The 27,576-nt window shown below is 49.6% G+C and overlaps 1 long non-coding RNA gene across 1 annotated transcript; it reads right to left on the reverse strand.

Moving 5' to 3' along the window:
- Positions 1–18,899: 18,899 nt before the first annotated feature.
- Positions 18,900–22,070, reverse strand: LOC142055906 (uncharacterized). Its single transcript, XR_012660121.1, has 4 exons — positions 21,846–22,070; positions 21,519–21,753; positions 20,825–20,994; positions 18,900–19,578 (listed from the first exon to the last, which is right to left on the reverse strand). It is a non-coding gene; the product is annotated as an uncharacterized LOC142055906 (long non-coding RNA).
- Between the last annotated feature and the right edge of the window lie 5,506 nt (positions 22,071–27,576).

The following is a 27,576-nucleotide window of genomic DNA, read 5'->3' on the forward strand; positions in this document are numbered from 1 at the left end:
AGCCTTTAGGAAGGCTGAAATAACTGCCAATGCAGGAAAACTCACATCCTCTGAAAAACAGAACTATCTTATAAAGCTCGGGGGCAGTTATTTGACATTGGAAAAAACACTGTCCTGGAGAAATTAGCCCCAAATGGCACCAAATGCAACCAGATGAGACACAGGCAGACTCTACAGAGCCAAGCAAGCCACAGTAAATTGGTGGATGAGGCTTTATTGCATTTGTGCTCCCTGTGGTTTTTTGTTTGCTTGTTTCCCTGTAAAAATTAGTTTTGGAGAAGAGGAAGTGATACATTCAGATAAAGGGACTTGTCTCCTACTTTAGAGCAATTAAGCGTGCAGCCAAGTGACTGGATGCACGTCTTTACTTTTGTCTGTCACTTGGAAGAAAGCACAGAGATAATGAGGAAAGGGTATTCACACTGTGCAGGGATAGGCAGTCAAGTTGGCAGACCAGTTAGTATGCAACTGTCTTCTTTAGAGACTGCCTTAGGGCAGGAGGTAAAAAGCACTTTGGGGACCGCTAAAACACCATGTTTTGCTCACACGGAAATATCCTGTCCAGGTTCTACTTTGTTAGTACCCTCTCATTTGTGATGAAAGAAGGGACAGAAGCGTTCCCATACATGAGACCAAAACATTTTCTTCCAGTGAAGAGCGAATTCTTCCTCCCATCATAGAAATGCAGAAAGTTTTAATTCCATTTAGCTGAGTTTTCCAATGAATAAAACACTCTGTTGCGAAGTTGTCAGCCCTCCTGAGCAAAACAGGGCACTACCAAACTGCTGAAATACTGACAGTAAGGATTTTCCTTCTAAAAAAAGGAAATGAAAGAACATTCTATGAGTCACAGAAAACTTTCCCCATGTAAAAAGAGAGCTGAAGGGGGATTTCTGGGAGCCAGTGACACCAGAAAGTACAAAACTGGCTTGTTAATCTGTCCATTGGCACCGGTCCAGGGCACTTTAACCTTCAGATAGCTATTAGCTTCTGGAGAGGGACTGCATCTCAACAAGGCCTTGAGGAAGCCTGTAAGTAGTAATTTTCACCAGGGAACAGAATTACCTGAGTGTGCCCAGCTTGTGTTTAAAAGAGATGACTTTGCACATCAGAGCAACCTTGGTTATGGCTGCTGCTTGTCAACAGGCTATAAACTGCTGAACCAAAAAGAGAGGTGTCCCCAGTCAGCCTAGTGCCCCAGTGCACAACACCCTGCTCTGCCTTGGGGGGACCCCGTGGGCAGTTTCTTGAGCTCCCTGCAAGGTGTTCCCATGCTCAAGGAGACATTCCCATTCCTTACAACTAAGTCAGAATGAGTTAAGCCTGAGGTCATGACATGTGCTATAGGCAGATAAGCCAAGGAGTTAAACAGACACCCATCCGTGCCATGCCAGCTGCTTCTGAGGGTAGAGATCTCGTAGTGTGAAAAGTCAAATGGTTCAAATCTCTATAAATTTGCTTTTCAGCTAGAGAAACTTTCTGGCACTTTGTCTCACCTACAGAGGAATCTTGCCCGCCCATCACTTTCGCGCTGCTTTTAAGACAGACACGTTCCTTTCAAAGCACCTGTAAATCTTGGAACAGAACGTAATATGTCTGTTTTATTTATTTGTTGATGCTATTATCCTATTTTTGCTTTGGGATTTTAGGCAAACCTTCCTTTCTCTGATGAAAGAGCAAAACCACCCTCTGCATATCGAAGGCAAGAAGATAAAGAGAAGCTCCATAAATGGTTTTGCTCTGTTTTAGTGACAGAATCGGTCCACTGGAAAAGCGTGTTCGTGAACAAAATCTCAGTTTTATGGAAACATGTTACACTTGCAGACTTTAAACAGAAATCCATAGGCACTGTGCTCTGATGCAGCTTTTGCTAGCCTTTACATAGACTTTTTCCCTTTTCATACTTGCACAAGGTTGTGCTTCCTCTCCCACCCCAGGGGATTGCTTGTGAGTTTTGAATAGAGTCACTTCTTTTCATAAATTGAGACAGTGTTACCATTTTTGTAGCTGCGAGTCACCTATGCATGAGCAAAGCTTTAAAGACACAATTTTCAAAGGTGGCTGGGGGTTTGACTACTCAATTAAACCAAGAGAAATTGAATGTCCCAATCCTCTGAGGCGCTTTGGCAAAATCTCTTGCTAAACGTAGCAGCTTAATGAAGATCTAAAGATACATAAAGACATTTTCATCTTTTTTTCTGAAAAATCAAGGGTCACTTCAGCACAGTGGAAACTTGACAGGCATTAACGAATATCACTAATCCCCACAGAGGCAAGTCTTACTCCATTCTCCTGGACTACAGTCCAGTTAGTAGACCTCTTGTTTCTTTCCCGAGGTATGGCTAAATTATATGGCTAGGGCTGCATCATCTGCTGCATTTTGGGGCTGCCTTTCTACAGGCAACATAGAAAACAGCACATCAGCAGTTTGCAACATGCTGCTTGGATCATGGTGACTGCAGATACAGGAGGTGTTCATACAGGTCAGGTGGCTTGGTTCAAGGTCATACCTCCGTATTTCCATTCCTGCATATAAGAATTTGTTCTAGACACCTGACAGGAAAGGCATCAGAGCGCTGAGGGCACCAGCTGGCCCTAGTTGTCCTGACTAACTACACCTGTTGCCTCTATGACACACCCTCTGCCCATTAGCCCAGCAGCCTTATTTAAGCTTCGGCTCAGACACCTGTTTGCTTTCTGGTGTGCTGCTGATTCTTTAGTTTGATTTTGGGTTTGTTTTTTTTTTTGTCTGTGTTTTGCTGTCATGCTCCTTTTAATCTGTTTCAGGTTTTATTTGTTTTTATGGGGGTGGTCACTTTAGATTGTGACTTGCTGCGATTGCCTTTGTTAGACTTGTTCTTGCTGCTTTACTTAAGTACTATGGGATTGTGCTGCATGTTGCTGAGGACATGGACTTATCTGCTAACAATTAGCCAAAAATCCTGCTTTGCTTTTTTCAAGTAGCCTGCTTTTGCTGCTCCTTTGTATAGGTATGCTAAGCTTCTATGTATGACCCATCACTGGCAGTAGGTAACAAAGAAAGGGCTTAAATAAAATGTCTAAGAAAAAAATCAGCGCTTTTAACACAGCTTTTAAAATCAGCTGTGAAGTGTAAGGTACCACTGTGTTTTCAAACATACTTTAAGCTTAAGTGTAGTAGTAAATGAAGATTTGATTTCTCTGTAAGTTGTCATCACGTTTTATTGGTTGGTATATCCAACAGGACTCAATAACCACTTTAGAGAGCTTTGTTATCCCATTACTGTTCATATGTTAAGAGTTGTATGATTTATGGGTTTGGTTGGTGCAATAAAATATTTTTTTAGCTAGTCTCTTGGTTTATTTCATTTAAGGGCTGTATAGGTGAGCTTAGTTGAGTCATCTGTTTGAGAAACATGGTGAGAATCAGAGAAATTAGATATGGGCTGATAGGTTGTTCCATTTATTGACAGGCTATATTTTCCTTATGAGGTATAAAAAACAGATGACTAAACAAAAGAAATTTTGAGAGATAACTAATTAGCTATGTAAGGTTACTATAATATTTACAGAAGTTAATCAGCAAAAATTCTGAAGTTCACATGAGCTGTAAAACACATGGGCCTTAAGTCCTTGATGTTGTTCTAGGCAGAACCTGTGAAGTTGTTTCACTTAAGTGATAACTCAATCCAGATGTTGACCTACAAAGAGCAAAAGCATTTACTAGGCAGATTAATTCCCTGTTTTTCTCAGTGATAAATTCACCAGATCCCCATCTTCCGAGAAAGGAATGCACTACTCCCAACAGTAGCAGCATTGCAGGAAGCTCTACATGTTATCAAATGGCTTGCTTAAACAAGTTGCTGACACTCACCCAACAATGACATCAAGCTTTGTTTTTGCCAAGTATTCATGGTGTGGGAAAGGGGGAATTGAGACTCATTTTACCTTACAGATGAAAGTTTCCTGCAATCTGGTGTATTCACTAAGCAGGATGCGAGTTGGGGTCATTTACTATGAAATGTCATGTAGTCTGTCAGCAGCCGAGTGCTTAAGTGGCAGGGGGAGCTTTGGGATTTATTTATTTTGAGAGTTTCAGATCTAATTGGTAAGGAAAGCTCCTTTCTCCCAGAAGTTCACTAGCTAACATGATTTTGCACCTGTAAGCTCCCTACAGAATTTTACTTTTGTTCGAGGTCATTCCGTGGGTGCACTCTGGTGATCCTTTCACAGTTGTGAAGTGCTGTAACACTTTAGTCAAATCAGGAATGGAACTGGGAGCTGTATCCTGTTGCCCTGATAATTCAGGTAACTGCTCCCTTGATATTGCTTTGCAACTGGTTGAAAGTGGAGTTTGCTGTAGAAAATGTGCAAGTATAGCTACATGTGTTGCTGGAAAAATATTGCTACACTTGTTAATGAACATGTGAGGGAATAGGAGATGAAGAAGCAGGAGTGGAAAATCTTTAAAGTAGTCTGAAACTTTCTGTAGAGTCTTTAAATAACCTCTTGTTTTCTGTGCAGTTTAGTGCAAATCTCCCCTTCCTGGCTCTTTGAGCGTGTTGGGTTCTGCAAGTTCAAGTTAACTGACAATACTGATAGCCAGAGCTGTTGCCCCAAGAGGGAGTGCCTGTAGGAAGAAACACAAATCACACTCAAGTCATGGGGAGGACATTTCTGTTAAGTACAACCCTTAAGTTGCAGCAGGAAAACGCAAGTGGAGTGTTAACCTATCCAGAGACTTCAGCCAATTTCTAGTCAGCTGTTTCTTTTATTCTATTCCCTGCAAGGATTTTTGTCAAGGTGGAAGCCAGCCCCATGAAGAGAAACCTGTTGCTGATTTTTGAAGTGGTTTATTTTGTTTTATTACATCTCGTGCTGAAATAAACACGGCACCCCTTGGTACAAAGGAAAGTAATTGTTTTACAAAGCTGATCTACAGGGAATTTAGTGGAGATGACTTTGATTAAAAAGCAGCTGCAGTGATTGTGTGATTTAATTCAAAGGCCACCACAATCAGCAAGGAACATGCTAGAACAGGAAGCTGTGGATTAAGCCCTGCACCTTCAAGTACGGCCATGAAAATATGTTCCATCTAATGCAGCTTTCTGGCACCAAAGCAGTTGAGGATTTCTAAATGGGTGCCCGCACTAGCTAGTCTTTCCGTGTTCCTGCTGAGAATGTTTTCTTGAATGCTGTGAGGGACTTCCACGCTGTGTGCCTGCAGCCAGGCCTGCCCGTGTAAGCCCTGTGTGGTACTCTGATGTGTCTGAAACTGGGTGAGACATATGGCCGGGTAGTGCCTTGCTGTACTCTCCTACTACGTTCAAGAGGTGCTTACAGGAGTTGACAGCAGTAGTCCGTGGACATGGCAGGGTGTGCTTCTGCAGCAGGCTGTGTGCAATGCTGGACTGAGTAACCCGCTCTGCTGCCAGACCATGGGAACCAGGAAAAATTGTACTGCTGAAGCAGAGCTGGAGAGAGGCCTGGCTTGCCTGCAGGGGGGCAGGCAGTCTTCAGGGGGTCTCTGCTACTGGTATAGCTACTGAGTGAGGGTACAGGAAAATCCAGAGTGACTTACTGCACACTGGCAACTCAGGAGCATAGTCAGTGCCAGCAAAGCATGTTAATGGGTACAATGTGCTGAGCAGTGTGGTGCCTTCCACAGGTCACAGTGGACTAGCTGGAGAAGTAGAAAATCACTTCCTGGCTTCCTGAAAAACAGCTTGTTGCCCCAAGAAACTTTGTCAACATAAGGGTTAAGGAAGTAGCAAAGGCAGATATGAACTGTACTGCTGTAGGTTTGGTTCCTCCTGTTACAGAAATAAGTTTACTAGTCAAACTAGTTCTTGTTTTACTTGAGATGACAGAAGCTCCTTAAGCAGTTTTTTGTTGAGATAATGGCAACATAAGCTTCTCCTGCCCTGGTTTCTAAGTAATTGCTTTGGGGTTTTTTCCTGACAGTATAGGAGTGACAGCAGTGCTGATTCCTTTACTTACCTGAAGTGTGACATGCATAAGCTCTGTAACTGCCTTTCTGGAGTCAAGGATGTGCACATGTTCTTGGTAGCAGTTCTCTTAGAAGAGAAACTGGAGCCTGGATCTAGGAGTATTGTGGAGCTCGCCAGATGGCTGTTTCTCCCAGTTTCATGCATAACCTTATGTCCCATCTCCAGCATGTTTCTTCTAGTGAGGTGACACCACCTGCTGCCAGCCTGCAAAGCTGCCTCTGGCTCTCCCTGGCTGCCACAGCCACCTGTAAGAGTTCATGCTGACAGTGTGCTAAAGCTCAGACAGGGAAATTCAGACAAGGCATCACAGACTTAGTTTTTCCTTAAATGTATTCCCACATCTTGGTGGCAAGGTTGCACACAGGGTATAGATTTAAATAGATGTGCTGAATGTCTTCATGAAATCCTGACTGGAGTTGGCAACTGGGAGATTAAAAAGCAAGTACTCATCTTGTCTGCTCCTGTGGTAGTATTTTGTAGAAGGTCATAAGATTGCCAGCAAGTAGGAGACAACTCAGTGTCCAAACCCTCCTGCAGAGATGTAAAATAATGGGAGAAAATGCAAAGGTGTGGAAGCCTTCCTGACTTTGTATTACAGCTGTGATAGTTAAAAAGAAAAAAAGACCAGCATGACTTTTCCTACCACAGTAACAGTTATTTCCCTTCTGTGATAGGCTGTTAGATTTAGGGGGCTTCTAGTATGGGCTGGTGAGAACAGCTCCTTTACAGCCTGCCCAAGGTAACGATCAGATAAACAGAAACTGAAATGAGAGGTCAGAATGAGATCAGAAACAGACACTCGTGCAATAAGAAAAAACAGACAACAAAGAAGCTCCCAGAAGGATTATTGTTTCTGGATAATTTTTGTGAGCAGACATACATGTACTGAAGTGGAATTGACCGTGCAGAAACTGCAGCCATGAGAAGACTGGTTCTTGCAATTTGGCCCGCATGTGAGAAAAATAACCCTCTTGCATCATCAGCTAACTGCTGTTCTCTTTTGGAGGGGCAGAACTGCCGTCCAATTTTACCTAACCTCCATATCCTTTGGTTTACGCTGGCCAGAGCAATACATTTCCGTGCGCTTGCCTATCTGTTTTCGCTTACGCCTTCAGTTTCAAAACTGCAGCCAAAATCTCTTTGCAATAACCACCATCTCTTTTTGCTATGATAGTAGGTATTGGGACAATCCTGAAACTTCTAAATCTCCTACGTACTTTCTCCACGGCTAGTGAAATAAGTGACTTCTGCTTACCAGCACGGAGGTGGTATCCAACACAGAATGTCATACTCAAATTTTAGTGGATTTATTGGGAAAGAATCCAGGGTTTAGGCAGTTAGCTGACAAAACTCAGCTAGAAAATTTGGATTGGAGGAAGTTTGTTTCCACTGCCCCATTTTCTTAATGCTGTAACAGCTGCTGAAGGGCTGTTAGTACTTTCAAACACGCTTTTACCTTGCAGGCAGCCGCAGTCTTTGTACTTGGCAGAATCAGCCTCTGATGATTTTTAAGCACAGTTTACCCAGACCACAGCATGTGGCAAGATAACGATCAGGCAGTGCCTGAAGAAACGTGTTAAAATAAGCATCTGTTTATTCTGATGCTTAATGAGAAAGCAGTTACTGTGTTGCAATTTTACACTTAAACATTTAAGAGCTTTGTGGAGTAAATGACAGTAAACAGGAGAAATTTAATAGTATTGTGTTCATTTAGAGTTTATCTTCAGTTACCTCCTCTACAGATGGTCAGCAGTGGGGCCATGCAGACTTCAGTAATGCGAGACTGCCCAAAAGACAAAACAAACTGAACCACAACATAGTAACACTTGTGGGGAATTTCTAGCTGGTATTGGAAAACCAGCTATTTTTCCGAAAATCAGTTTCTGCTATTGTTAGCCTGTGTTCACCTGCTTCTTGGATTTTTGCCCTAAATGCTGATGTGTGGAGGTATAGATATTTGATTCTCCTTTAAAAATCAACTGCTAAGTTCTTGGGTTTGGGTAGATGTTTGGCGGGGGATGGGTGGATGTTTGTAATTATTTCAATGGAATTCACAACTCAAAAATGATCCTCTAAAGAAATAAAACTGGTCAGACTTGCCTATTGGATGTTTTCTTCCCCCCTCCCCCCCCCCCCCGATTTACTGAAGGACTACATTTTTTAGAAAGCTTGTTAGAGTTAATTGCTTGTTAGGAATGGAAGGTTGGTGGCCCCTGTTATGATTTGACTGGCAGTGGTTTAAACAGATCCTATCAAAACAAAGCAGTGCTTTAATTGTAGCTGATGCTTTTAAGTTTAAATGAAGGCTTTGTTTGCGAAGTTCATTAAGATATCCAGCTGCAATTTCTTTTCTAAGGAATTTAGGTCCAGGGATATTTTAGATTACCTTGAAAAGATTCTCATTTAAACTGCAGAAATGAAAACAAGTATGTGCAGAAGGGTTTGCCCTAGGTCACCTGAGTTTAGCTTCATTATTTAGCACAGCCAGCTTAAGAAGATCTGATGGTATGATGGAGAGTTCCACTGGAGAATATATGTAGGTAACATCAAAGCTCTGTATAGGTGTAGGTGCATCACATATATGTAGAATTTCCAGATAAATCCTAGTGTGACAGTACAGCAGATGGATTAAATGCAATGATGCCAAACTCTTGAAGGGGGAAGGAGATTTGGAAGATCCCAAAGGGTACTTAGTCTCTGAAGTGGGTCTGCAGCATCTGTGCTTACTTGATGTTCCTCACAAACTGGCTCACTCTGTCACTGATTACACCAGTCAGTGAGCCCAGACTAGAAACCTGCACAGTTACCATCTAATGTGAACATGAAAAGGACTCAGGTGTAGGACACAGCCAAGAGTTGTCATGGGACACTTGTCAGAAGTTGTTGTGGAGTGTCGGACCATAACAGCTCCCTGATCTTGCTGTATCTTTAACACTGCAAGTTAGCACCTCTTGAGAGAATGCAAGTAGCGAGATAGCTGTAACCATGACGCCCAGCAATAGCACTTGAGTCCTCCTGAAGGGAAGAGTTTTTTCCAGTGAAGGTTTTGTAATTACAGGCATCTTTTGGACAGAGCGCATGTTTTGCACAGTATGTTCCATGAGCCATGGTGGTGCCCAGCAGAAATGCAGTCGCCTAGCCAGAGGTTTTGTCAGTATCTGGTCTGTATGCTGTATTTATGTTGACACTACTGTGTTAGAACTGTGCCATGATCCAGGCTGTCTTTGAGAGAACAGGGAAAATGACGTTTGCTGCAGGATTTAAGACCAGGTCTCCTGTCTTTCCTCAGTAAAGGTGGAGAAGATACTTATTCAGCTCTGTGAGGGCATAATGATTCTGAATTCAGGAGTACTCAGCTAGGCAAACGATGCTCTAGAACAATTGTTTCACTTTGCAGTCTCATTAAAGGCTTCTTTAAACAAATTGATGCAATGTGGTCCATCTTCGTAAGTAATGTTAGAAATTTTAAGGGCTAAACACTAAGGGTTTTGAAATCTAAGACAGTGATGACAGAACATTGTTACTGCCTTTATCAGCTCATGCCTAGATTCAGCATGCCACAAGATGGTCTGCAGAAATTATAATCTCAATAAAAACGTCACGAACCAGTCTCAATTAAATTGTGTGATTGGTTTCAGTTGAGGTTTGCTCCTAAAGCACAGAACTGTGGTGAGTGTACTCTCATCTGTAACCCACTTCTCATCAGCATCGTAGAGAATTTTTCAGAGGGAAAAGGAACAAGAACATTGTCACTGCATTGTACCCCCTGTTCCCCTGCTCCAAAGTTAGATCTGATCTACCACAAACCAGCCTCCAAATTCTTTCTCTTCTGAAAGCTAGGAGAAGAACCTTCAATATGGGGGTTTCTATAGCTCTGCATTGTTGCTGCTGCTTTAGTAGTTGAACTTCAACCTTCATGGTTTGTTGTTTTTTTTTTTCTTCGCTGGTACAAGTCATTATAAAATGCAGAATTCATTTGTGGGGGCCAGGACATATTTAGTTTTTACAGGCTTTGGATTTTTTAAAAAACCTCTTCATGTTCTAAACATGGGGAAATGGCATTCCCTTCTCTCTTTTAAGGTTTGTCTCAGACTACTACTTTCTGTTTTAGACTGAAGGAAAACTATTTTGATTTGGTCCTGACATAGAGGGAAAAGATCACTGTAGAAGGTTTGTGCTGTGAAAACCAAAATGAACCTTCAGGTTCTTCCCTTGAACAGGCTGCCCAGGACAGTGGTTGAGTCACCATCCCTGGAGGTATTTAAAAGACATGAGGTTGTGGTGCTTAGGGACATGGTTCAGTGGTGGGCTTGGCAGTGCTAGGTTAGAGGTTGGACTCAATGATCTGCAAGGTCCTTCCCAACCTCAATGAGTCTATAATTCTTGAGTCTTATTTAGCCGAAATGAAGACTCTGCGCGTAGCTGGCGTACAAAATCTCAAAGAACTAAAAGAGATCAGCTGATGGTAAAAGAGAATGGTTTTATGCTAGCTGTGACTTAACTGATCTCCCCATAGTTCAGTAATCTGCAGGGACGGGTGAATGGTTACCTGAAAGCAAGCACAATGGGGTGCAGCAGGTAAAAAGGAAAAGCCATTTGATATAGCAGTGGTTAGCGAACACAGTTTGGGGCCATGTGGATCTAACGCTCAGTATCAATGTTATAAGAAAAAAGTTTCTACATGGTTGAGTCCAGTTCAAATACTTCTTACATAGAGAGGCAAGTAGAGCAAGTTTCCTGGCTAGACAAAGTCATATGGGTGATCATCAGTGGAAAGATATGTGGCAAAAAGGATGTGAGTCAATATGGGTAGCGCCAGAGTCAACTACAGAAACAAGTGTGGCACCTACTTTTGGCTGTATCTGAGTTTTGGGCAGCCTACGTAGGTTGTCACAGGCTGGATGTTTTAAAGTAATAGTGAGCAGCTATAGGTCCAGACAGCCTTGGTGGGAACCGCAGCTGCTCTTTGCTCTCTGAGCACCCAGTCCTGCCAGTATCCACCTGTGCCTGACTGGGACTCCAGGCAGAAGGACTGCTGGAGGGGTGGCATGAACAGAAAAGTGCATCTGCGTGCCCTGCCCACGCTACGAGTGCTCCCTGCACCAGCCCGCTCCCTGGCAGGGCGGTGGTGACACTGATGCCACATGTCTGTTGGAGTGCGGGGCACCGAGCTATTAGCTCGTTTTGAAAGATCTGTCCTGGCCATTTTTCTGGATGATCAAATGCTGCTGTTAATGCTGGGTATAGGTACACATTCAAAGACAAGAAAAGTCAGCGTTCATTTGGAGTCAGATCTGAAGGTGCTTGAAAGCTAAAGCCGCAAGTTTCTGTGCCGGTGTTTGGCACGTCATGACTACGGCTTGGCAGAGAGTCATGTGATCATATTACTGCATAAGCACCACTTCTGCTCTCCCTCCATGGCATGTTTAACAGAAGCTAACGTGCTCCTTTTAGGAACGTGCTGATACGTGCTCACGAGGAAGCTGATATGTGCAGGTTGCTGCCTGAGGTAGAAATTACTATCCAGAGTAATTACTTCAACCAAGGGTATCAGTAAGAAATACATACTTAGAAATAATAATTGTGATGCCAAGATTTCATTATTTTAAATATTCTGTCTTCCCCTCCAGAGTTCTAGATATGTAGGCAATCAAGACACTGCAGTGACTATGTTTCATAGTAGCGTAAGGACAACTGAAAGTCACTCTTTCCTCCTACATTATTCAGTATAGCAACATTGCAAAATTGAGCTCGTAACATATACATTCACAGAATGATTTTTATATCGCATTAAAAAGCTTTGACACTAATGCTAATTCTTCATTAGAAGAAAGATGACAAGTAGGCTGATTTAGCATGCATTTAGCACTGAAAGATTTCTAGCACAGGCAGTGGGACTTTTATTATTGTTTGACAGCTTTGGATATCTAAATGCTCTGCTTAGTCAGAGAGGAGGTGCAGACAGCAGCACAGCTTTTCCCTCCTTTGCCTAAACTCTGGTCCTAATGCAGATGCCATTTCTTACTGTAATGGCACAGATGTTTAATCTTCATGCCTGTTTTATTTGAGGTCTCTCTCTGCAGACATTACAGAGGAGTGATTAGGAGCACAGAAATGGGAGAACGCATGTTTGCTGGGTAGTTAAACTGAGCAACTAAGTCAACGTTCCTGATAGACATTGCAAAGGTGGCCAAGAATTTCGGGGGGGGGGGGAAACGTGGCAGTTGTTATTATTTCATAAGTGGCAAACTGGCTTCAATCAACGAAACCAAACATCACAAAGATGAAGTGGTAGCAAAACTTGTTTTAATAACAGGGAAACCCAACTAAGAAAGGCAGAATTTGCACAGTTTGGGGGAAAGGGAGATAAAAGCATCCCGAAACTCTTGCTTGTGGCACAGAGGGCCGGTTTGCTCCGTCTGTAACTTCACCTGAGGCCGAGACTTTAACAGAGGCAAGGCACTTTTTCAGGCGCGGTGCTTGCTGGTGAGATGCGCTTAGGGTGTCAGGAAGGCCTGGTCTCCGGGGTGTAGTTCGGCAGTGGAAGGCAGCTTGGGCAGGTGGCCGCCAGACGGGGTACCGAGTCTGTCTGTCCGGGAGCTGCAGCCGGTGCAAACAAGCGGTGTCTCTGTACCCCTGGCCCTGGGCTACCCATTTCTTCTGTTCCTGCAACACCCCCTTCCCACACAGCTCCGGTGTTTGCACAATGGACCCGAGAAGTAACCCACCATGTGTGGGCAGAAGGAAGCAAGCAAGAAACAAATGCTGGCAAGGTGACAGACTCGCGTCCTTTGGCAGAGAAGCAAGGCCTGTGGAAACAGCACCGCTCTCTTGTCCACACCCTGGTTTGGCTGGGGAGATGGGGGTGCTCAGGAGAGGGACTCCCTAGCTGTGGCGTGCATATGGGTGATGCTGCCAGGCAGCAGCTAAGTCCTGCTGTACTACACATACAAAAATAAAGACCTGGAACATGTCAGTCAAGTAGCTTTGGTTACACGCGCCGTATTTTCAAAGCTTGGCGGAGCTGATGCAGATCTGGCTGACCAAGGAGTTACATCATGCTCTGCCAGATGACGTTTTTCAGCTCTTCAGCACACTGGGAGGGGAAGACACATATAGGGATTAATGGGCTATGAGGAGGATACTGAACACTATTTTGATGCTCATAAAAATAGCAGATATTTAGCTGACAAGTCTCTCAGATGAACCTGTGGCAAGAAGTAGGAGGTGGATTTGGTACCAGAGTTACTTTTCATTCACTCACAATTAATCATTGGCCTGCAAGAAAGAATGGGTTTCCTTCCTCCTCCTCTCACCCATCTCTCTGTCCCACACACAGAGAAAGGACTGCAGTTCTTCTCACTGGGGCTTTGCTGTAAAGCAATGTTAGTGAACACTCAGGAGGAAAACCAGACACTTATTGACAGCTATATATGGGAGGGGAAAAGAGAGAGAAATCCATAAGTATCATCTTACCTCATTTTCTCCCGATAGCATTCAGACAATTGAAACAGAAAACCAGAGGGATGCCCAGGGGTGGGGAAGCAAATCCCAGACAGGGCATGAGCTCAGTCTGTCAGGAATGTTGACTTAGTTGCTCAGTTTAACAACGCAGCAAATACGCATTCTCCTGTTTCTGTGCTGCTGTCCCCTCTGCTCCTCTGCATGGGTTTGATCCAGGGGAAACAGTAGAAGCAATGAAAGACACTCCTAGAAAGCATATTCCCAGAAGTTTTTCCTACCACTGCTGACCTGCCTGGGCACTGTATGGCCATTGGCAGAGGACCTGCCTGTTTCTAGCTTTGCTGCACAGCCACTTCATGCAAACCACCTTTTGCTGGTCCCACAAAAGTGCAGTGGGGGCAGGTAGAAGGCAGAGCAAACTGTGAGAACTTGAACTTGGCCTTCAGGCAAGAGTAACTTTAGCTCCAAAGAGACCTTGATCTTTGTGCCAAATGTGATCAGCATTGCTTCTTTCTCTTGTCCTCTCTGCTCTGCAGGGCAATGCAAGATGTGATGCAGAAGTACTTGAGATCAAGTGAAGCTGAGATAGCAAGTTTTCAGAAATATTTGAATGGCAAAGAGAAATCCCAAGGAGATCAAAGCACATCTACCACAGCCCCCATTAGACCATGTCCTCTAGTGCTAAGTGTGCAGCATTTGAGTTCCTTGAGCCAGTCAGATATCCCTTCCCCAGCCCTCTGTTCCTCATCTTGCCCCAGTGCCAGCATTGGTGCAGCCTTTTGGTGACACCCCCTGGGGAACTAGAGGGCACAGAGCTACATCAGCAAAGGGGAAGGAGCTGGGTCCTTTGTAAGACAGTCGGCTCTCTGATCCAGTTTGCCGTGAGGACTCAAAAATGCTTTTGTTGCTCGTGCTGGGTAGGCATGGGCAAAGAGGCAGGGAGAAAGAGAAAGCAGACGTGGCTGTCTCAGTGAATGCTGGCTTACGGCCTTTGCTGCACAGCCGCTGAAGTTTCCTTGTTCACACACCAGTACCAGTGTGTTCCCAACCTCACGGTGGAGACAGAGACGCTCAGTGAGGCTGTGGGGAAAAGGCAGTGACAGAAAGGCAGCCCAGCTTGTGGTGCTTGACCAGCCTTTTCTTTAACTGCTTTCCAGCTTGAAAGCCTGGCTGTGGGTATCTCACAGACACAGCTCATCAGCTGCACCATTTACACAACTACTTGGCAGTGAGGGGGAAAGGGACCAGCTCATAAAATCCAGGAGCCCTGATAAGTGAGGTCCCCAGGCATCCCTACTGACTCCTGCTGCAGGGTGTCTTTGGGCTGCTTGTGAATTACACAACAGCAAGTTTCTGCTTCTGCCAGCAGCTCTTGCGTCCAACTGCATGTAAGGGTAAAGTGTTTTTATCAGGAGGACAGTCAGTCACTGGAACGGGTTGCCTGGGGAGATTGTGGCATCCCCATCCTTGGAGGTTTTCAAAATCTGACTGAATACATTCCTGAGCAGTGCAGTCTGCTCCCATAGCTGACGCTGGTCGGAGCGGGAGTTTGGACTAGAGACCTCCCACTTTCTCTTATGACCTGAATTATCCTAGGATCCTGCAGCAGTTCTGGCTTCTTACAGTACCTGACTCCTGTTTGTTACGTGGTCTGCAGAAAAAGCTCCTTTGGGCTGCAGGCAGTCCCTGAATGAGCATGCATCAGCATCAGAGATCCCCAAAGCTGCCATGTGCCCCAGGTGTCCCTGATCCCCAGCGTTTGCCTTGGCACTGAAATGCTGCTGGGGCCTGTCCCTGCTGTGCATCTTCACAGGGCTGTGAGAGATGGGTGTCAGACACCATGCACAGTTGCTGGGCCCGGGCAGCTCCCTCCAGCCCATGGTTTCTGGCACTGCAGGAGCTTACCTTAGCCTCTGAGACTGCTAGCTTTTTGCTAGCAATTTTTTAATTTCTCTGGTGGTTTCCTACAGACCCTTGTTTTGTGACCTTTCTACAGTGGAAGCTCATCCACTGAGCTCCATGAGAGAGAGCGGAAATTGAGTAAACAATTTTGATCTGTTTCTCTGCTTTGGGCCATCACACAGCATTGCAGATGAGTTAGATGGTAGCTTGTGGTAAATAGGTGACAGGGAGAGCTTCAAGCTTGGCAGTAGCAAGGTCAAAGATTTTTAGGGGCCTGCTGTTTCAGAGGACGGTCAGAGAAACAGAGATTTCCTGTGACTGGGTGCACTGCACCGTCTTGGCCAGACAATAAAATCACCCTGGTTTCAAGTCACCATGTCCAATTGCATATCCAAGGGTTGCTTTTTTTTTTTACACATCATCATCAACTTCTTGTCAACAAGCTCATAATATCCCTGAGTACCACGTCCATCAGCCCAGGCTTCTCCACAGCGGCAGCTGATAGCAAAAGGGTGGCTTTTACCTTCATATCGGTGAGGAGGCTGATGTGTCAGCCCTTGCCAAAGGGCCTGTGGGAGGGCTGTGGCAGGTCCTTGCTACTGTGGCCCTGCTTCCAGCTGGGGTCTGGGACTGAGCTGGGGAGACACATCCAGATCTCTCAACTACACAGAATACCAAAAACCCTACATACACAGCTAGACTTTAAAGCAGTTGCACCCTCCAGGACTAACTGGCTGTCCCACTAATCACATGCCAGAGTTTTCCCTCTGTTTTGAAGAGCCAGAATTGTGATATGGTCTGCTCTGTTTCTGATTTCTCTCCAGACTGTGGCGATCCAGCTACATCCCCCCAGTACTGACCATGCTGACTTAATTTCTGCTGTGCTGGATGGCATGCTGTCTGTCAGACCGGTGTGTGCGCTCAGGCAGCTGGTGAGTGGCTGGTGACCTTCTAGGACAAATGCCTGCCCAGGGAGATTTGTTTTTTCATCTAGCCTTTGTTTATTTTGGTTTGGGTTTGTCTGTTTGGTTGTATTTCTTGTTTTGTTATGGTTAGCTTGAGATTGCTTTGGTTTCTGTTGCAGTTTCTGCAGTGCAGGTCTCCAGGGGTTCCCCGTTTCAGGCCTTTACACGCTGAGGACCACCCGTGTCCCCAGATGTTCTGTGCTCAGGCTCCCTCGCTCCGGGTTGCAGAGGGGAGGCTTTGCTCGGGTAATTTCTGGCCTTACAAAGTGTGAGTGCCAGTCTTGCTCGAAACACTTAACCAATGACTTATTGCGCTTTGTTCCCCCCCACCAAGGCGTTCCACTGAGCCGCTGGAGGTGGTGTTGCGCACATGCATTGGTGGGCAGCGGCTGCGGCTGTTTGAGGACACAGGGGCGGGGCTGCCACCAGAGGCCCCCGGCTCCCCGCAAGGCTGGATGTCCCCTGACCGAGACAGAGCCGAGGAGGAAGAGGTTGACGCGCCGGGCTGGCGGGACCCTTCTCTTCGGCCGCCGAAAGGGGTGTGCACTGGCGGGGGTGAGGTGGTGGGGCTCTGGGCTGCCCCCTTCCCGGGGTGGGACGCCGGGCAGCCGGCAGCGGTGACAGCCCAGCCGCATCGAGGGGCTCGGGCGGTGCGCGGCGGGAGCGCGGCTCCCACCCTTCCCGGGGGGCAGGACCCGGCCGCGGGCAGCGACCCGCGTTGGGTGGGCGCGGGGGCGGCTGCCGGGCCAGGCCCGGGAGGGGCGGGGCAGGTACCGCGCGGGGCGGGGCAGGCGCCGGGGCAGGGCCGGTACCGGGGCGGGGCGGAGGCGCCTGCGCGCGGCCAGAAAAGCCGCAGCAGCCGCCGGGGTCGGGTGTTTTTGTGTGCTCTGCGTTTCTCCGCTCTGGAGGTGGCGGAGTTGGGGGGTGGAGCCCCGCCGGAGGAGGTGAGGGGTTGCAGGGCCCGGCGCGTTACCGGGATGGAGCTGCCGCGGGCAGGCTGGGCTCTGCGTTCCCTAGGCCAGTGGGCACAGAGGCGGCCCCGGGCCGGGCGCTGCCTCGGGGCGGCCAGGCGATGCCAGGCACGGGAGGAGTGAGGGCAGCCCTGTCATCCCACCCGCGGCTGCCTGGGTCGGGCGGGGGCCCAGTGGGCTCCTACGGCGCCGGGCGGGTCCTGGTGCCCGCGGATGCGTGGAAGGGCCTCGACTTCTGCCGCCGGGGATTGCTGGAGGGGACTTGGGGGTGTAGGGTGAGACGGTCTCCCTGGAGGGTTACTTTTTGGTTTTGTGTTGCTTATTTTTTTTGGGGGGCGGCAAGGGTGTCACTGCAGGATTATATTTTTTTTTGGGGGGGGGGCGGCAAGGCTCTCCGTGGAGGGTTTTTTCTTGGCGGGGGTGGTATAAGGCTTTGCCTGGAGGGTTATTTTTTTTCTTGGGGGGTATAAGGCTTTTCCTGGAGGGTTATTTTTCCTTGCGGGCGGGGGGGAGGGTATGAGGCTTTTCCTGGAGGGTTATTTTTTCTTGGGGGGGTGGGGGTGGGGGGGGGGGAAGGGTACAACGCTTTTCATGGAGGGTTATTTTTTTCTTGCAGGGCAGGTGGGGGCAAGGTTCTTAGTGGAGGGTTGTTTTTTTTTTAATGGGGTAAGCTTTTTCAGGACGTTTTCGTTGTGGGGGAAGGTTCTCCCTGGAGGGAGTGCCTGTGGAAGGAGCCTTTTTTGCTGGGCTAGGCTGTGCTTCTGGTGTGCCTGGGCAAGACTTAGTGTGTGGGGGGATGGGGTGGGCAGGCTGCAGAGGCTATATCCTGGGGCTGGTGTGCTGGTGAAATAAAACTGAATAAAGTGATACCCTACATCTGCTGCTGTTGCCCTACAGAGGACCCCCCTTTAGGGTGGGTGCCTCTAACCCAGTGCCCAAGCATTCCCTAAAGTGAGATGTGGGGCCCCTGGGCTGTGGGTGGGTTACACCCCTCCCCCCATCACATCACACATGGGGGTCACAAAACAGAAATTCAGTGCTGGGTTTCAACCTGCATAATGGAGACTAAGTGCTCTGTTTTGGGGTCTTGGAAGCAGGCTCAGGGGGTTGGCTTTGGGGTGTAGAAATGGACTAGAAGTCATCTATTTTCAGTACTACAAAATGGAGAATAAGTCCTAGGGTGTTGGGACTAAAAAGAGAGGTTAAGTACTACATTTTCATGTATTGAAAATGAAGTCTGGGTTTGCAAAGCCCTGGATTTCTGAAGCTCAGAAAAAGAGTAAGTCATGCATTTTCAGGGCATGAAAATGCAGCTTAAGTCCTGTGTTTCTGGGACTCAGAAATTATGTTAAGTGCTCTGTTTTTGGGAGTTGGAAACAGAGGTTTAGATCACTGTTTTCAGTCCCCAAAAGTGAGCCTTTGGGAGGTGGGAGCTTTGGGTGGGTGGGAGGCAGGGGAAGGTGGGGGTTGGAATGGGGGTGTGTGTGTGTGGGAGGGCAGGTGTGTGGGCCCTCACCAGAGGTGGGGGCCTAGTCGTGTTGTTCCCCAAACTTAGGGACACCAGCATGCACCTGGCAAAATTAAACGCATGAGATGGCCTGAAAAGTGCTGTTTTGCCCAGAGACTTTTTTTTTTCTCTTTATTCAAGGTATGCTTAAGGATAGTTGTGTACCGTTATGACAGTGATTTATTTACAACTTTGCAAAAAGCCAAACTTGAATTGGCTTGCAAGAAGCAATAGCATATTTTAAGCCAGGGCAGGTAAGAAGAGGAATCATCACTTCAACAAACTGGGGAGTCCAAGAGGTAGAACTGAAATTACTTGAAACAATGAGCAGGAAGTGAAGTTGTTGTGCGCTTCAAAGCCCTGGTCAGTAAAACACTGGAGAGTCTGTCAGCAGGAGCATCTCTTATCCAAAACTGGAATACAACTGGAGCTGTGACATCTGTGTGCGAGGGCTGCACTCTCAGCACCATAGAACTGGCGAACGTGTAGCCTCTGTTAAGGTGCTTACCTGCACCAGTAACAGGAAGGAGTGACTATTAGCAGGAACTTCTCACAGCGGGAGCTGTCACAAGGCAGGGTGCCCAGCAGCAGGCACAGGCAGGCCTGATCGCAGCAGGGAGCCTGCCTCTTCCATCAGGGGTTAAATACATGCCAAATGCCTCTCTCTGCACAGAGCGTCTCTCCCAGTCCCATTCCGAAGGGCAGCAGTGAGGTGGGGTCCCCCCAGATCTTCGGGGCAGGTGGACACAGGCAAGGTAGCATCAGTGTCTCCTCGGTACCTGCAAAAAGGGAGGAAAACCGGTTAGTCAGCACTCCTGGGGTGCACCGCACAACCCATGGGAGTTGCTTGTCCCCCTCCCACCTGCCCCTTGCTTTCAGCAGAGGCTGCCCAGCACCACACATGCGTGAGAGGGAGGGGAGAGCTTGGCCCTCCGCCTGAAAAAACACATTCCTCCCCAGAAGGGCAGGTGAGAACGCACACCTTTCTGAAAACCTTTGCTCAGAGAAGAGCATTTCAGGCACAAAACACTGAGTAACCCTGGGGCCAAGGATGGACTGTTCCCATCCAGTGCTCAGCCTGGCACAGCACTCACCCCTCCGGCCACCACCCTCACCCTGACCCTGCCCAGGAGCAGGACCGGGGCAGCCACAGGATGTGCTTGGCCTCTGCTAAACATCATTACCAAACCCAGTGCTAAACATGAACTAAAACTGCACCAACCAAAGTGCTAAACAACAAATACAGTTGAGCTGAGGTGAGCCCAATGCTAAACATCAAATAAAGCTGAACCAAACCAAGTGGGTTTCAGGAGGGACCCAGAACAACCAGGAGCCCCACAGGGGAACAGGATGGGGCTGTCATAGAATCATTAAGGTTGGAAAAGATCTCCAGGATCATCAAGTCCAACTGCCAACCCAACACCACCATGTCTCCTAAACCATGCCCTGAAGTGCCACATCTAGATGGTTTTTGAACACCTCTAGGGATGGTGACTCCATACCTCTGTTTCAGAGGGATCGTGGATGCAGGTGATAAGGAGGACCCTCCCGTTGAGTCACGAGGTTCAGAATAGACCCCCTTGCTTTCTAAACTCCTTTCAGAAAGAAGTCTAGGTGCGGCTAGGTCCAATCTTAGTCTCAGACTTGGTCAACGGTTTATGTGAATAGGGATTATATGTAGTCAAACAGTCCCCAGCCCGGCCAGAGCCACACCAGTGCTAACACTTGCTGTGTGCAGGCTGGAGAGTCACAGACAGTGTGGGGAGACACCGCCCTGGGGCAGCTCTGGCTCCAGAGCTTCCCTCACCTCCCCCCGCACCATGGGGCACAGCCCCAAACTGCTCTGCAGCGGGACACACAACACAGCCAGAAGCCACAAGCAGGAATGTTTTCCTCCCAAGCAATAGCCAGGCACAACAGAGATACAAGGTGCAGCCCCAACCTAACCCTGACCCTGCTGCAGTCCCAAACCACCCCGCAACAAGACCAGCACCAGAAACCGCCCACCCACTTCAGAGCACTCACCAGACATTTCCTCCCATGTTGGTGTCCCCCAGCGCTGCCTGTGTTGGGGCTGTGCTCCTCACCCAGGCTCATCTTTCTGTGTTGGTGTCCTCTGGCATGGCCCATGTGGGGGCCATGCTCCTTGCCCCGGCTCACCCTGAGCCTGTCTGCTACTCGGCTACTCCCCTGCGCTGAAAAATAAAATCTTGTCACAAGGAGAAGCAGCTGCAGCATCGCAGCTGGGAGGACAAAGGTCTTGCTCGAGCAAGAGCTCCAGCCCACACCACAGCCAACCAAGAGGCAGTGTGCCTCCTAGTTTGCCCTGGTGCCCGGTGGGAATGCCCCTCCCCGAGACCCCGGGGGTGTTGGAGGACCCACCCAGGACACCCCACTCTGCTCACCCAGCCATACCCAACCGCAGCTACACAGAAGCTGTTGCCAGCAACTGGGATTCCCTCGCTCCTCCCACGTTAGCTCCCTGCAGGCAGCAAAACCGTCATTTTCCCTGCAGTAGGGGCCAGGCCTGCACTCCTAAACGCCTGGTAGCTGCAGCTTTCTGGGCAAAGGGGAACCCTCAGGCCTTCCTCGGGAGGCTCCCCCTGGCCGGGCGGGGCACCGGGCTAGAGTAGAGACTTAGCCTCCTTCCTTCCTCTTTTCCCCGGCTGCAGGCCCCCCGCCAGCTCCTCGCCCGCCCCCAGCCTCTTCCCAGCCCTACCTGCCGCTCTCCCGGTGCTCCCGCAGCGGCTCCGGTTCCCTGTGGTGGGCGCGGGGCAGGACTGCGCAGGTGAGGCCGTCCGGTAACGAGGCTCAGCCCTCTGTCATGCTCGCTTGGAGAGGGCAATAATAAGGTAGCCTTCTCCCAGGTTCTCCCAATTATGGGTGCGGCAGGGGGGCCGGTCCTCACCGAGGCCCGGGCTGGCAGCCCTCTGCGCAGCTTCTCCCGAGATGCTCTAGGCAAACAGAAACAGGCTTGGAAAAACCCAGCCCAGCCCGAGAGCCGCTGGCTGAGGTACCCCCACGCGTGGGCAGCGCCCGTACTCACCGCTGGGCCCGGCTGCCTACAGGCCGCTCTGTCCCCCGCAGGCGCCTGATGGCCCCAGTCCGCGCCCGCCCCGAGCCTGGCGGCGGTTACACCGCCCCAGCCACGCAGCCCCGCCCCCGAGGAGCCCCGCCCCCGAGGGCCCCCGCCCCGGCGCTCACCGGGCACAGCCCGGGGGCGGGGGGGCCCACAACCCGCTTCGGCCCCGCCGCACGCCGTGCGCGCCGCTCCGAGAGTAGCGCCCTCTGGCGGCTGCCACACATCACGGCAGCGACCCCTGGCGGTCATGCTCGGAGCTGGGAAGAGCGCGCGCCCCCCGCCGTGACGGCGCCCCCTAGCGGAGGCACCGCGGCACAACGCGCCTCTGGCGCGGCCGCGCCCCCTGGCGGGCGGCACGCGGTACCGCAGGTGCCGGTACCGCCCCCTCCCCGTGGCGGCGCCCCCTGGCGGTCAGAGCGCACCACCGGACGCTTCGGGCGCCCTCGTCTCCCAGCGTCCCCTGCTGGCTGCGGGCGGCGCTGCAGCGCTCCGCACCTGCCGGTGGCGCCGGGGCCGCGCCCACGGCCACCGTCAGGCGCCCGGCGAGTCGCACCTCCCCGCGGCACGGCCCAGGCCCCGGCGAGAGGATGCCCGAGCCCGCGCCCGGGCCCCTGTCTCTCGACACGGCAGCCTCCCCCACTGCCCCAGCGGGCCCCTGCCCGCTGCCACCAGGCCGCACGCGTCCCCGCCCACCACCAGGAGCGTCCGTGTTTGGCACTTGTTCCAGGCGGATAGAAACGACCCCGGCTCCCTTTCCCCGCCGCGGTAACGGGCACCCCTGCCGCGGGGGACCGACCTGGGGGGCGGGGGCTGGGCTGGGCTGCGATCCACCCGCGCCCGCACTTGCTATAGGGAACCCGCTGCCCATGGCAGAGCTGTCGCCTGCTGCAAAGGGGCCTCCCGCGCAGCCTCTGGTTTCTTCTCTGCGGCGGAGAGGAGTCCACTGGGGGACGGGACTGGGTCCTGCGGGGTCACCCCACTCATCACCTACTCCACATCCCGAACAGTCCCCCACGACTTGCCCCCTCACTCCTGTGCAGCCCTGGCAGCGCCACCGACTCCCCCGGCACTGCCAGGTCCCAGGGGCCGAGCGCTGACACAACAGCTCCTGCCCCTTTGTGTACTCCGCCCACCGGGACAAACCGGTGACAACACGTTGCCCGGAGCAGGACTGCAGCAGCTGCACCTCCAGAATGCTGCAGGGCCCAGCAGGGTGGGTAAGGTCTCAAAGGGGGCACGAAAACCACGAGTAGCTCATAACTTGTTTTACCGCCTCTGTGGTTAATGCCCGTCCTGCACCCCTCAGGGGACTCAAGGATTTCAAGGCCACCGAAAGGTCTGCAATTAAACTTCACTGATATAAGGCAGCCTAGAAGAGCATCGTGTCAGCATCTGCAAAAGCTGCTCACAACTTCAATTCATACACATGCAAAAATACACACAGAGTAGACAAAAATACACGCACGGTGTGCACAGACACTCAGTACATACACATACAGAGTAGATGTACACACACACGGAGAACACAGAGTACACACACAGCACACACACACACAGAGTGTGCACACACACAGAGTACACCCACACCCAGTACAGACAGAGAGTGCAGAGTACACACAGAGTACATAGACACACAGAGCGCACGTACACACCCCGAGTACACCCAGAGTACACCCACAGAGTACACACACAGTACACAGTGTGCACACACACACAGAGAGCACAGGTACAGAGTGCACATACACACAAACACAGAGTGTACGCACACCCACAGTACACCCACACAGAGTCCAAACTCAGAGCACACACCCACAGAGTACACACAAAGTGCACACACAGAGTACACAGAGTACACACACAGAGTACTAAGTAAACACACAGAGTGCACACAAAGACTACACACAGAGAGCATAAACACACTACACCCGGAGTACACACCACAGCACAGAGTACACACACAGAAGAATACACAGAGTACACAAACGCAGAGGGTGCACACACACAGAGAGTACAGACAAACACAGAGTGCAGAGGACACACAGAGTACACACAGAGAGTGCACACTCACAGAGTACACATGCAGTACACCCATACAAAGTACACACTGCAGTACACACAAAGAGTAAAAACAGAGCGCACACACAGACTGCACAGTACAGAATACACCCACGAGAATACACCCACAAAAATACACAGAGTATACCAAAAGAGTGCACACAGAGTACTCCTGCACACACAGAGCGCACATGCACACAGTACACCCCCCCCCCCCCCGAGTACACACAGAGCGCACACGCAGAGTACACAAACACACCCACACGGTGTGCGCACACGCAGAGCACGAAGAGTACAGCCACGCACACACATTACACACGCACACAGAGTACACACACAAACAGCGTGCACGCACACGGAGTGCACACAGACAGAGCGCAGGCAAACACAGAGTACAGAGCACACACACAGAGTACACAGAGAGTACACAAGAACACAGAGTGCGTGCACCCCAGAGTACAGCCACACAGTACACGCACACACAGAGTGCACGCAGAGTGCACACACACAGAGTGCGCAGAGTACACACAGACACTACACACACAGAGTACACACAGAGTAGAGTGAACAACCACACAGTAGAGTGCACAGAGCGCACACACAGAGTACAAACACCCAGTGCACAAACACACCCAGTGCACACACGTATGACAGAGTACACACACACACACGCAGAGTGCAAACATACACACACTGAGTACACAAACACACAGAGAGTAGTTCACAGAGCGTACACGTACACACACACACACAGCTTGACGCCCTTCCCACTTGTCAGCGGGAACAGCAAGTGTTGCAGAGCCAGCCTCAGAGGCGCCATTACTGAGAGTCTCATTTCAGCTCAAGCCCAGGAGGCACCACTCAGAACCTGAGCAAAAGGTACACTCACGTCTCCGGCTGGTTTTCTTCCCCTTGCAAGAGGCCAAACTTTAAGCAGGGACACTCGGAGGAGCTTTGCCAAGGACTATCAGGCAGCCTGCTCTCTTCTTCCATCACGTTCAATAAATCCACTTTTCCAAGCTGTGCCTCTCCACATGAAAGGCAAAGCCCCAGCAGCCGCTGTGGCTGCAAAGGCCTTCCTAAAATCACGTCCACAAAACCATAAACATATAATGGCACCTTAGTGCGGGCTGTGTCGGCACGCAGTTGCCACCAAAGGAACCCGCGAGGCCACCCTTCAGCTGCCCCCAGCTAGCACTACGGTATGCACATGGGTTTACTGTTACCTTGCTCCATTTCAGCCAGATAAGAAGAAAAAAACCATACATGCTGATCATAGGCACAGTCATTCACGAAGCCTAAACATCAGCTCACGTGCTGTTAAAATGTGTTTTTGAAGAACTTTAAATACATAAGACTTCATGGCCCAAGTAAAACTAGGTCCTGGCTGACCTTGTTCGGTTTCAGATACCGTTATCTCTGCCGTTTCCTCCCCTCCTCCCCAGCCCCACATAAACTGTGGAGCCCTGCAAACTCCTAGTTATCTCATAAAGCGATAGGAAGCTCTGATGCTGCAGGCCCTCAGGGGACAGCGTGGCGGGGGGGGATATCACGTTTCTTCGGGGACCTTTGGCTCCAGCAGATCTCATGGCTGTCGAGGCTGCTCCCCACAGGAGGTTTTGGTGACCTGGGCTTCAGGGTCTTTTACAGGATCTCGTTTTTTCATTCCAGTATTTCAACTCACACAACCGTGCAACTTCCCAGACGCTTCCCAACTGTCACTTAGCAGAAAATATTACAGCCAAGACACACACTCTGCAGGGGACTTCAAGATGCACCAGAGTGCAGCTACCAGGAACTTCGCCCAGAGCAAGCCAGCTCCGCAGAGATGCAATTTATCTACAAGCAGCCTAAGAATAACCCTTCTCCCAACCTTTTTGGGTAAATGCTGGCACTGGCAATGCCACCAGACACAAGAAGGGAAAGACCCGATTACCGTGCAGCACGACAATCAGTTCCACAGTATCAAGAGTAAGCGACACTGAAATGGAGAGCAAGCAACTCCGGATTTGTCAGCTCACGCTCCTCCCAGCACCATCGCAGCGTCCGCTCAAGCCGTACCCCTGAAGCCAGATGCCGCGGCCCCCATGGTCCGGAGGAATCCTACCTGGGACACGACTGAGAGGAGCTCGTGTCCTCCCTGGCCCACGCGCACGCCACGGCCAGAGGAGCCGCCAGACCGAGGGGGCTGAGCCGCGCCGAGGGCAACACCTTGCCGGCCACCTGCGACGTGAACAGACCATGTCCGACTTCCTTGCCTTTCAGCTCTGGAGGCCCGGCGACCCAAGCCAGGAGCCCTGGCAAACCATGAGGCGACCAGGCACGGGTTCGCAGTGGCACTGGCAGGGTTTCTGACCCTTGCGCCTTCTTATGCCAGCGTCCCAGGAGAAGAGTTTATACAGCCACGGCAAACCAGAGCTTATCGACTCTACTCAAGTCAAACACTTCACCTGAAGTACGTGACGCTGCGTCACCACGGCTTCCCGCCGCCGCCTGACAAGCCAGCAACAATGTTCTTAAAAAAGCGTCTTCTGGATAGCAAGGGATGAGAGTGCTCTACAGCGACCTGCATTCACGAGAATTAGGGACATGGATAAATGCTGCAGACATCAGTAGTTTATTGGTATGTTTAGTCAAAACACATTCAGAATGGAAACTTAAAAGTAAAAATACTTTCCACCTGCAACAATTAAACTAGAATCTACTAGCATATAATGCTTGACACGTTACAGCAATAAAGATGGTAATCCACTGTCTTGTATACCTACTAAAGCCAAGATGGTCAGCCAAGTTTGTTGAAATAGAACCGTAATGACAAAATACTCCCACCATCCACAAATCAGCAACTAACAGTAATGGTCAGTGAATCCCTTCCTTTGCTCTAAGAGGTACATTTACTATCGAGAGGGTCGAGAACATGTAAGAGTCCACAGTACGGCAGGTGAGCTATCACCATGTAAACTTCTCGGGATGATGTTCCAACGGTTGTTCGTGTCACTTAAACAAGAAGCAAGCCAGAAAGCAGAATGGCTCAGTAGCTCTTTTTAATACTCCGTGTTTTGTTGTCGAGATTATTCCCAGTGCCATTTGCCACACAAATGGATTTGGTGGCAGCGAAACACCACAGCACGACAAAAGGGGGTGTTGGGGGAAGGCTACACAAAACACACCGGTGGCAAACTGCTAACCGATGACAGCAATTTGTCCGAAGGCTTCAAACCTAAGTAGTGGTGTCGTGTGGCGAGCAGTTCAAGTACTACAGATTTCCAGGTAACAGCTGAAAATGCAAGACCTTCAATGGAAAACTGAAATATGGAAATGGCAACCGGAAGAAACGTGCCCCGGAAAAAAAGGGGTATGAAAATAGTGCAAGACTTACCATCCAACACAGAAGACCTTGAGTCTGGGAGAAAACAGACAGATGCCACTTCACTTTGCCTAACGTATCAGAAAAGTATGTGCAAAATTTTCCAACTTACTCAAAACAGCAGATGATTGCATAACCCAGAGACAGACTGCTCTGATGCCCTATTCTGCTTTTGCTTGGAATTGCAGTTATTGTATTTGAGGTCTTCCACGCTCAGAAGCAGCTTTAAGTGGTCACACTTTCACACGGACGCACACACAGACACACCCCCTC

The sequence above is a fragment of the Phalacrocorax aristotelis genome, chromosome 4, assembly GCF_949628215.1.
Source record: "Phalacrocorax aristotelis chromosome 4, bGulAri2.1, whole genome shotgun sequence".
Lineage (NCBI taxonomy): Eukaryota > Metazoa > Chordata > Aves > Suliformes > Phalacrocoracidae > Phalacrocorax > Phalacrocorax aristotelis.